The sequence below is a fragment of the Glycine max genome, chromosome 7 (genome assembly GCF_000004515.6).
Source record: "Glycine max cultivar Williams 82 chromosome 7, Glycine_max_v4.0, whole genome shotgun sequence".
NCBI lineage: Eukaryota > Viridiplantae > Streptophyta > Magnoliopsida > Fabales > Fabaceae > Glycine > Glycine max.
The window spans coordinates 2,242,139-2,255,126 of NC_038243.2; positions in this window are offsets into that span (position 1 = coordinate 2,242,139).

The following is a 12,988-nucleotide window of genomic DNA, read 5'->3' on the forward strand; positions in this document are numbered from 1 at the left end:
ATCAGATTAACTTTTTTTTTTTCAAAGTTAATTTATGCTTTTAAAGAGCTAAACAAGCAATTTAGCAAAATTATTTTATTTTAACAGTCTTAATTATCTCAAAATAAAAAGTATCAATTGAATGTTTATAGATTCTGGATGGATGTTCAAAAATTAGAGTCTATGATTGAAATTCTTTATTGGGCTGGGTACACACACTCATGAGAGAAGTGGAGAAGGAAAACCTTTGAAAATTTATGGGTATCACACACAACAAGACTAAAAAAAATGTTGAATTATTCCATGAAACGATGTTCGTACACTTTTACTGGCATGCCAGCTGACATCGCATTCGATGTACGCCACGCAAAAGCAGAACACGATTTTCTCAATTCATTTCATTTCTCACGCACCCTGCTTCAAAATCAAGCCTTCAACCACCGCTTTATATTTATCGCGCTATTTTCATTTTTTGCATTTCTCTCTTCTCTTCTCCTAGCTACTACTTGATCTCGTTCATTTTCAAGACAAAGTGACAAACAACACTATTAAATACTACTAATTAGCATAGTACTTGGACGCATGGATGTTACTACAATCATAAATAACATACTTTTTTTACAGAATCACAAGTTTAGGATCCTCGAGCCCAAATAATTGTACATGCAATCATTTAAAATACACTAATAATTGAACATATATGCAAACTTAGTCATTTCACATTAATATATAAAGAGAAAAATGTATTTTTAATTTTTGTACTTTTGGTCAGATGGGGTTAAGAAGACTAAATATATATATTTTTTAAGTTTAAGGATTAAATTCAACGATATAAAAGTATAGAAACCTTGGTCATGCTTGATAAAAAGTATAGATGTTCAAAACATGTTTTTTTTTTCTTTCATTTAAATAAAAAGAATCTCAAGCAAAAACTTTACTTTAGTAAAAGTATATTTAGATGGAACAATTTTCTCTTGCCATTTTTTTAGATTTTAATTTATATTGTATGTGGATATCAAATTTAAAATTTTATTTCATTGTTTATACTATTGTATAAAACCATTAATTATCTTATTGATAATTTTTTTAGTACGGTTTGATTTTACATTAGATTCTTTAAAACCACATTAAGATAACAATTAATATAATTTTAAATAAATTTTACATATTTAATTACACTTGTAAAAATTAATTTTGGATTTATAACTGATTATAAATTAATATTATCTTAGACAGTTTTGTGTTAAATAAAAAAATATACTAAATTTTACTATTTATAATAAAAATATTCAAATAAAATATATTACTTTAAAATTAAATTTAATCAAAATCTATTTTATAAAATCATTTTTATTCAAAATAAATTTTATCAAACACTCGTTCAAATACATAATTCACATTAAATAATTCATATAAGCAAGAGTCAATAATTGATTTCTATGTCCACTGGAAAATAGGAGAGTAAAGTAGTATATAATATTATTCCGATGTAATTGACTGGTTATAAATTCCTAATTTTTTTTAAGATATTATATGATAAAGTTGTGAGATGTAACTGAGACTTTTCTTTTCTTTCATTCTACGAAACTTTGCTACATAAACATGTAGAGAAAACACTGACAAAGTTTAGAATGACATTGACGGGCATACAAAGCAGGAAGCTCGACATCAATTGAAAAGATAATGGGTTGAATTCAATATTCATTATTCAATCAATCGGAAATGTTCCTTTTAACAACAAAAGTGGAAAACCATTTGTTTGTTAATTTTACAATATACTCTTAAGATATATATCACATGCAATGTTTTTTTTTATATTTAAATAAGAAAACTATTAAATCAATATTAATTACAGCCTGGACCAACGGCTTTAGTGAAAATGAAAATGTCAACGTACTCTATAATAGGAGAATATTTCAAGAAGAATGAATGTAAACTTGTCTAAATGGTTTGTTTGATATTGGGAAGAAAGTGAAACAAAAAAAAAAGAGAGATGATTTTGCAGGTTATTTAATAAATAAATAAAATGAAAGAAAGAATAAGGATATTTTGGTGTTTTATCATAACAACACTTTCTCCTCTATATTCCGTCCACTTTTAGATGAATTCTGAAAATTACATATCTCACGTATTTTCAATATTTTATTATCCTTTCTTCTATTCTTTATTGTTACCAAACAAAGGAAGGAAACTACTCCTTTATTTAGGAAAATGCTCTATATTTTACTTCAATTACAAATTTTTCTTAAGTCTTTTAAATTTCTAGACGCAACCTTATAAATGCTTTAAATATTTCTAACTATATTTTATGATATTTTCTTACTTATAATTTTATATTTTTTTACCAATACCAACCAAAATATAACAATTGTATGTTAATTTTTCTCTTATTATTTAAAAACATAATTTCTCTCTTATTATTTAATTTTTTATTATATGTTAATTTTAGATTAATTTTGTTTGATATATTACAGTCATGCTGCATCTCGTGATTTTTAAAACTTTTCATATCTCTATTATGTCATTTACTTATTTTGTATTCCTCCCACGTTATATTTAAACTAAGTCAAATTTTAGTTACTTTTATCCTTGACTCAAACATTTCTAAATCTACATGTTGTGGATATTTAAGCAGTTTTTTTGCACAAAAATGAGTTTAACATGCATGCATGGATCTTTCCCTAAAGAGGAAAAAGTATAAAAATTCCTTAATATTCTTTTTTTTTTTGTATAATTCGTTCCAAATGAACTTTAAAATACAAGTATTATTCCGACATATCTTCTTAGTAAGGGTTAAGGTCATGTTTGAAACGACAATTTTTTTAAACTATTCATAAGAGAAAAATGGTTAAAAAAATAAAATAAACTATTTTTTATTAGTTAAAATAAATTTATACACTTCAACTTATATAAATTTCCTCTCATCTAGCCTTTATATATATATATATATATATATATATATATATAAGATGGTCTTGTAGTCCATTCCATCTAAAACCAAGTCCAGCTGAAGCTAATTGAGGTTTTGAATTCTTAACATTTTTACTTTGTATTTGTGCTGCCCAGCCTTCCCCCAAACAGCTAGATCCTAGTTAACTGCTGCCTCCAACTTCTTTTCCTCAACCATTTACTGAAACTTCCACCTATATATTTTTCTCCTTCTATCAAAGAAGGCCACGCTAGCTTTCATCTTATATAATTTCTCCACCTTATAATTGATAAGCTATATATATATATGTAATAATAATAATTTTTTGACTGAATATATAATAAGACCAAATAGAAATGAAAAGTCAGATGTATCCTTAATTAATAATTGCATCAACATCAAGAGCGTGAATTCACGCTTCATATGGTGACAGTGGTGATGAGTGTAGAAATTTGTTCATTGATGTGTCGCTTTCGTTATATATTAGCAATAATTTTAATCATTAAAAAAATAATTTTTTATGACCAATTGGAGTCAATCCTTTTGTTCCGTCACCACCGATCCGATATTTATTAACCATTTTTCTATACCGTGATAAACCACGACATATTGACCCGCGAGAAATTCCTTTATTGAGAAAGTGAGGTTCATAATTTGCTTTCCATTCTCTCTCTTGTTTGCTTTGTGTTTTGTGGATACAGCGAGACTGCGAGACACAGACAGAGAGGAGAGAAGTTGCCTAATCTGAATGCGAGTAAAATTCTTTAATGGAAAATAATAAACCTACACCTAAGAATGACATATACATATAGGTGAAATGAATAGAGAAACAGAAAAAATAAATAACATGATGAAAAATTAAAAGAAAAATAATGTAAAAGTAAGTGTATTAAGTTTTTAGAAAAATATAGAAAATAATTATCATCATATAATATATAATATCTGATATTTCTATTTTTAAAAAAGAAAAACCAAAAATAAAATATAACAAATTATTACAAACTACTAAATAAAACATTTTTTAAAGATTATGAATAAGGTCAAACTTTTTAAGTAGTAAAAAAGAATTGAAAATGTTTGTCAAACGTAAACTTAATTGGAAAAGGCATGATTAAATTATGAGTTACCATGGCATATGTAATTCTTTAAAATATGGTGTTGAATTAATTTTTGTTATTGTGGTTAGACAGTGTCTTAGAGAGAAGATCTAAAAACATTGTGTAAAGTGTCAAAACTTATATGAGTGTATATCGTATCCGAACGATTCCGATGTTCCCAGGAAAATTCCAAACTTATCCAATCTAGTTTTTGTCCCAAGATTCTTGAACATGTATCACAAACAATTATGGTTACTTGTATGCTAAAGGTCTTACGATGTGCCTAACGAGATAATGGTTGATCGGATGTCAAACAGGTGGTCAAGAAGGACACCATGTGAGTGGGTCATTAATTAAGTTTATGTCCAACCAAGGTGGTCGAAAGGGTATGTAGCCCTCAAAGTCTCGAGTGTATAAGTAAAAAATATTAAATTCAAAAACTTAGTTGTCCATTGGTAGAAAAAGTATACGGTTTTATAATCTCAAGTGCATCAACACCAAGAGATTGAAGGAAGGGGTACAATTTATATATATATATATATATATATATATATATATATATATATATATATATATATATATATATATAAATAAATGCTTAATATTTTTGAAAGGCAATACAAATACTTAATTAAATTTTCATTCTGATTCTATATTTATATATATTAGGCTTGTTTTTCTAATTTATTCATTTGTGCTGATAGATTGATCGAATATATTCACTTTAATTCTTATATTACGATTTTATTTAGATATTTTGTTCAAAACTAACATGTCAAATAATTTTTCACATTATAGAAAAAAATATTTATTTTGATCCTTAAAATAATTGTTTAATCGAATTTAATCATTGAAAAAATTAAATAAGATTACAATATAGTCACTCGAAATTGCTTTTATATGATGCGTGTTAGTCTTTCTGTCACGACAAAAAAAATCAAACTTAATTAAGAAGATTCTTCATGTTTCCTTTTATGTATCCAGCATCCCATACGATCATTAAACCTATTCGAATAGATGTTTGTGTTGTGAGAATATCAGTAGCATGGCCAACATTTACCATATAAAACCTCAAAGTCCCTCTACGTACTAACATGTGACCAACCACCACGAGTTAACTGATCAAGCAAGAGTTGTCCATTATCTTATTATATTTGGTTAATATATACAGTGACCAGCTTAGAAATTTTATGCTATGTAGACATCACACATATAAATATGTAACATAAAAATAATATATTGTTGTGAGACACTTTGAATTGGAATTGAATCTCCTATCGTTCAATCAGCTCATGATTGAATTGCACACGGGGTTACAAGTCTTTTTTTTTATTTGTGAAATCAAAGGTAAAATTAGGATAAACATTAATATATATATATAAGGGGATAATAATAATAATAATAATAATAATAATAATGTTGTTGATGATGAAAGCATGAATAATATATATACATCATAACTATTTTCTAAAAGTTTTTATATGTTGTTTAAAAATTTATACACAATCAATAAAAAATTATTGTTGACATAATTATTAAAATAATAATTATAAAAATCAATAAATTTATTATTTATGATGGTTTGTGATTAATGCATAATTATTAGTGTATGATCTAATTTTTCTATATGTAATTATATAAGAATAAATATTTGTTCTCTGTGCCGTCCATATACTAAAATACTAGTAACGATAATAATGTTAAATAAAGGAAAGACGTTGTGATTTAGTGATGGTGGAAGGAAGAAAGTGTGGGAGATTGGGGTCAGACTTCATCTGCCTAAATATCTAGTCTAATTGAAAAATACTGAAGTTGCGAGTGTGATAGCTATTACCTTTTCAACGTTCTAGTCGCTCTTAGCCATACCTCTAGTTTAGTCGGAATGTGAACACGGGTTCAAAGAAAATCTTTATCAAGATAAGATATATTTAAACCAAGGGACAAGTCTCTTTACATTTCAATTTCTCAAATTCATATTCTTACATTTGATTTAATAAACTATTGAAATTTGATTTACAAGGATAAAAATAAATTGAATCTAGTTTGAAGTGACTAAGAGCGAAATATTTTGACTGGTTGTGAGAATAATATGTTACATGTATATTAAAAAAATAAAAAGATGAAATACTAAAAATATCTTATTAAGAGGGTAAGTTTATTTTTTAAAATTGTATATAAACGAAAGAAAAGTTTCATTCAGTTGGTCTCAGCTCCGAATTGGTATTAAGTTTGAACGGTTTGTAATTGTCAAATAGCCAAGAAAAAAAATAAAATAATAAAAAATAAGTGATTAATATATTAAAATTAAAGTTAAATCATTTACATTTTGATCTTAGAGAAATAATTTATAGTCTGATTTTATTTATTTTTTACTTGAATTTTAAGTTAATCAGAATTTTTTCTCCTCATAAATCAAAGGATTAAAATAAAAATATAACTTACTCGGAAAAAAACTAGCCAAGAAAAATTATATTTGGTGAAAAATTAAATAAAAAAGAGAAAAGTAATAGGAAAGGGTATCTTGTGCATTGTACTAGTGTTGTATGGCCAATGCGGGAAAAAGTAAAATGAATGGAAAAAATAAAAACATTGGAGGCAATTTAAACACATGCTACATGTATATCACATACTAGCATATATTAAAGACAAACCTTTTGCGGGCACTTGCCCCACTAGCCACTAAGTAGGTCCGTCATCGAAGAATATATAGAAAAATATTAAACGTACTTTTTATTTTTGGAGTGTATGGATAAAAGAAAAAGAGAAGGATAAAGATAATGATAAAAAAAAAGAGGACGACAAAGATAAAGAAAAAATAAAAGAAGAGCGATAAATTGATATTGATGTGTAATAAATTATGTTAATGGAATAAAAATAAATTGTAAGAAAAGTTGAATGTATTAATAAAAGAAGATAGAAGATGATATTGATATATAAGATAAATGAATCACGGGTCCTCTTTCAATTGAGAAAAAAATGGAGATTGTGCAGTTTATAAATCTCACCATTTAATACATTTTTTCAATCTTTTATATACTCATAAAATCAATCAAAGGCTAAGATTGCATCCAGTTTTCTAAGAACTGAAGCCAATAGTATATTTCAGTGAAAAATGATGTGATAGAAGATAAAATGAAATAAGAAAGCAAAAATAAAGGAAAAGTGAGTTGTGAGAAATTGAATGTATTTTTTTATCAGGGAAAAAGGTTAGCTGTATTAATTTAATAACTTTATACATAACGTTAAATTTTTTGTTCAATTTTGAATATCTTTTTACCGACGTTGTGAGTATTTACTTTTTAAAAATCATGTTAAAAGAAATATATTCAAACTTATATAGAATCCTTACGGTCCATGCATTTATGGAGAGATTGATGAAAGAAAAATAAAATAATAGTAGAAAACACAAATAATAAATTTGTAGGTGAGAAAATGAGGGTAAAACTTAACCAGGGCGATTCATTTATTACCTACGCGCAATTAAATTTTGCAGCGGAGACGGAAAGGAAATACAGTACTAGTAATAAGAGCGTATTTGACATAAGTAGAGTAGTTTGTAAAAAAGACAATCTCTAGAGTCTATAGTGCACCCATAAAGGCAATGCCTAAGGTGAATTCATAAATTCAAATATTAGTGCTGTTATTTAAAGTTTTATTTTTATTCAAACAATTGTTCTTTTAAATATATTAATTAGGGCTTGATTCATAATTATGGGCATGAAAAAACTTTATTTTCACTATTTTATGAGTAAATCTTTTAAAATAGATCAACAAAAGTTAGGTGTAGTAAAATAAATTAATACTTCTTCATTAACTATTTTTCAAATCCTTATTAGAAGAGACATTAACATTTAATGCTAGTGATGCCTCAAATAAATTTGATGATATTTGTGACAATAAAATAAAATATATTTTTGTATCTTTCAAAATATTTATCTAAAAAGAAATTTTAAAAAATAGTATTTCAACATATTGATTTTAACCCCTATAAAAAAATTTACATTGTTTTAATCAATTATATGTTAACAAAATCATGTTTGTTTAGTGTTTGACAAAAAACTAAAGTCACATCACTTTTGTTGGTGAATATTAGAACTAAACATATAAAATTTTATCCTAACTAAAATTAATATTTTGAAATTTGTATGACAAATAGTAAAAAAAAATCATTTTTATTTTTCATAAATAATTTTTTATTTTCAAAATTCATATACAAACTTTTTAAAATAGGAAATAAATTAAAATATAAAACGGTTTCTTAAATAAATCACGATGTTCATCTTATTATATTTCTTACCCTTTTGTCCCTTTTCAACTTCAATTAAGAACAATAATAAATTAGCATAAACGACGAGCAAATATTTTATTTATTTTCATAAACATTATAATTTTTTTAATTTAAACAACATTGTCCACCTTTTCATTTTTTTCAAAAACATCACCCTTGAACAGAGTAAAATACATCATCTTTTACCTTTAGTTGTGTATATATTCATATACTTTTGACCAAAAACAAATAAAATTAAAATGTTATTTATATAAACCTTTATTTATCTTTATATTTTATAAGATAAAATAAAATAAATGTGTTTCAATTTTCAACACAGTGATACACTTTCAACTCGAATACTTATTAAAAATATAAAATATAAAATATAAAATAAAAACAATATAATTCGTGCTAAAGATGCACGTGGTCGGTTTGAGCTGACAACAGAAGTGTCCCTCCCTCGACCTCGAGTAGCTACCAAGTCCAACAACTGTCGCAATCAGAACGACTGTAAATCTGTAATTGTGATAACGTTTTGATGTTAAAAAACTAGTTATTATACGCGTTTTAGTATAAGTTTATAATTTAAATTAAAATAACTTTTTATTTTATCATAGTTAGTTGTATATTATAAGCCATTTTAGACATAATATATCAATAAAAATAATTAATGCCAGTTAATTTTATTGATTTTTTAAATGTAATTAATATTTCAATTTTATTCTTATCAATAATCATTCATTTATTCTTTAATAATGTGAAAATATTAAAACTATCTTTCACCACTATTAATAAAAAATATAAATGCTTAGAGTCTTTTATAAGGACAACTAGTAAGAAAAAAAAAACAAATGCTGCATATGAACTATAAAATGTCTTGTAAAAAATTTTCCTTAAAAAAATGTCTTGTAAAAAAGGCCACCAATTTTTTTTAAACAATTTCTCATACATTATATTTAAAATTAATTAATTAGATGATTAAGTAATAATCACCAGCTAGGGAGTAGTTTAAAATTAAAATTTCAACTTTACCTTATTTTATTCAATCAAGAATCAGATTTTTCATAACATTGTATTTAATGAAATGTTTATTGGTTATCATTAACAAAATATTTTTATTAATTAATTAGTTTTTAAAGTTCTATGAAATTGATTTTTAAAAAATATTTTACACATTTTAAGTTGAATTTAATTCAAATTTACAAACAATATAAATTTTTATATTATTATCCAATTATAAATATCATATGATAAATTAGTTTTCTTTTATGAAAATTATTTTAATATATACAATAATTTTTAATTAGTTGAAAGTATAAAAAAAATATTTTAGATGTATATTCTTTTTTATAGATTATAGGTATTCTTTACTTGATGCAGTGTGTATTTGTTTTTTCGGTCAAATTGCGACGCCATAAAACTTGAGACCATTTCACAGCAAAAATAAACAGAAGTTAACACGTTCTCACCGGTAATCCAAAGGCAACTGTAATCTTTTTCAAATAGGATAAAATTATTATAAGTAATTTTTTTTTCTAATTATTTGACGTAATTACACTTTAAGACTTGAATAATTGAACAAGCTAAACAGTTACGTGTTAATTGAACAACTACTTAGTGGGTTGAATTTGATGTGTTTTAAAATCGAACTCTTTTAATTTATATTTATTATTGAAAATAATTTTTAATTAATGTTTTGAATGTATTTAATAATATTTGTACAAAATATTTAATAAATATAAGTATAAATAATCTTAATTTAAAAGTGGGGGCAAAAAACTGACTCAGGCGCCAGGAAGTGACTAGAAAGAAGAGGCAAGTAGAGAGAGACAGACACACAGTTTCTTATTTATTTAATTTAAATTCTGAGAAGAAAAGGTACCCCACAGCATGAAAGCAGATGCAATGTTGAAACTTTGAGAGAGAAGGTGGGACCCACCGTACCGTGTCAGCGTCAAACGTCAATAACCCATTCATTCTTCTTCTTTTCTTACCTTTTTTTCGATTACAATAAATTCTTTTCTTTATTTTAAATACTCTTCTTTTAGATTTTTATATTATTTTTAAAAGCTATAAATTAAAATGATTTATCAATGGATATAATCATCTAACATTTCTCTTAGGAAATATAGCCTATTACCCTTTTCTTTCTATTGTTTTTCTTTTTGTCAATTTGAATCCTTTTCCGTAAAACAACTTTTCGACATCCGTTGTTTCCATGGAGAATTTTCAAGGACTGGCCCCACCTTATTTGTTTCGTAACGGGAACATGTTAATAAGTAAATAGTTTCTTTTAATCAGAAATTTATTTTCTTTTTTTACTTGGTCAGTTAAATTTTGAAGACTCATCAAAGTTTAGATATGTCTCCAACATTAATAAGTACTTTAAGAAGATATTTGTAGATTGTTCAGCAATAAGATATGAATCGATCCTTATAATATAATTCACTTTTGCTGACTCAAAAGTATATTTTATAGAAAGTAATATTGTTTGAGTTGTCCCAATATTATTATTAGTGATAAAGTTATTTAAAAATATATAATGTTTTATCTAAAATTTAAACTTGAAATATTTGTTAAACTAAAATAATTCAACATCGGTTGAATTACATAATTGATGATTAATAAGTAAATGTTTTTTTTTATTACTATGTTATACTGTGAAGTATCGTATATTTTTGTTTTCTTATTACTATCATTTTGTCAATTTGATTTCTTTTTTTTTAAACTTAACCTCATTATTTTAATTATGCAATTTTGATTTATTTGTTAACTTTATTTTTTTTAATTGTTTATAAGTGTGAACTACCTACCAACTTAATTAATGACTAATACTTCTCAAAGAATATGATCGTTAAAATTTTCTTTGAATCACATTTTTAAAGACTCAAAATTTAAAAATTTATTTTTAAAGAATCAAAATTTATTGTATCATGTTGTTTTTTTTTTTACTGCAACATAATATTGGTTTTGGTAACTTGATATTTATCATTTGATAAAAATATTGTAGTAATGTAATAGAATGTGAAATCAGGATGAATTAATTGCGTGTTCGGTACACGTTTAGATGATCAATAGGATGAAGACATTGGATGATAAACTTTTATGATTTAACATTTTTCTAGACAACGTAGGAAAGAAAATAAACGAAAATGTAGGCGTGTTTGGTAAGGAAGAAAAGAAAGAGAGTATTGTTAGGGAGGCATTTCCAATTTTTTATAGCATCTTCCCTTGTGCCGTAATTGTTTCAAGCCCATACTTATTTTTAAACACTCTACCTATAGGGACGATTTTAGAAGGGCCATTCTTTAGATTTTTGTGTCCCTCAACGTGAAACATGTCATTTAGTGGCTATACTCTTTGCTCTTTCCTTCTCTCGTGCACAACTTTAGATATATATAACACATTCTTTTTAGTATGAATGGATTACTAAGTTAAATTATTAGTGTATTTTAAGACATTTTTTAATTATAATTTATTAACGTATTTATATTAAAAAGTAAGAAGTTCATATATATGTTAATAAATCCCGCAAGCATTTGATAATATACACTTTATTTTTTAATATAAATATGCTAATACGTTACATATTATCTATTTTAAAATACTATATAACTATAATTTATTGATGTACTCATACTTAAAAAAAATAAAGATATGTATGTTAACCAAACTAAGTGTGTGTCTATATATATAACCATTTTTTCAAAGTTTTAAATTTATTTTTCTATGACGAATATAGTATAACGTGTGATTTAGCTCTATTTCCATACTAGGAATTATAAAACCAAACCAAAATAACCGTGGAAATAATTATCGTGCCTAGGGATTGGGGTTATATTGTATATATTCATTGTAAATTTTCAAATCTAATGCTCGTGGCTGCTTTTGTTCGTCTAAGAAATTAAAGTTTTTATATGAAAAAGAAAACTGTTAGAAGAGACAAAATCGCTTTAATAATTTCTAAAGATATTAGTTTTTTACTGCTAGTTGGGATATTAGTGGGGAAAAAATCCCAAAAAATTAGGGTTTGTAATCAGAAATAAATAATTTATCTCCTAAAAATTGGAGATAAACTAAACTAAGGAATCTTTACAGGAAAGAGAGGAAGGAAATTAAATGTGAATTATGTAATGATTTTTAAATTATTTTTCAATGTTATATTCTTTTATTGATTTATGCCACAATCAAGTGCAACCCATTCCTATAATTTTAACTTTTTTTTTTATCGTCAAAATGATTATACTTTTTATAAAAGTAGTAAGTTAAGTACAAGGAGATATACCCCTATAGTTTGTAGTGTCCTATGCTCGTTTTTAGGAGTTGACACTTGTATTTTCCGGGGTATTTCTTATGCCCCTCTATCTATATAATATATATTTTGGCCGTTCAAAAAAATAAGTACAAGGAGATACCCAACATGAATACAATGAGTCTGTATAAATATTAATGCTGATCTTTGAAATATAATAGAACATTAACCACGACTATCTTCAATCAACAAAGGCAAACCTACAAACAAACCAACAAAAGTTTTAACGCATGATGCAATAATTGACTTATATCATGACAATGACATAGTTTGAAGCAAAGATTATTCAAACAACATGACACAAATATATGTTTTTTATAGAAAGCACTGGCATTACTTGAATGGGTGTTGATAATATCCCAATTATCTCATTTTACTTGATTTCACTCCCCCCTTTATAT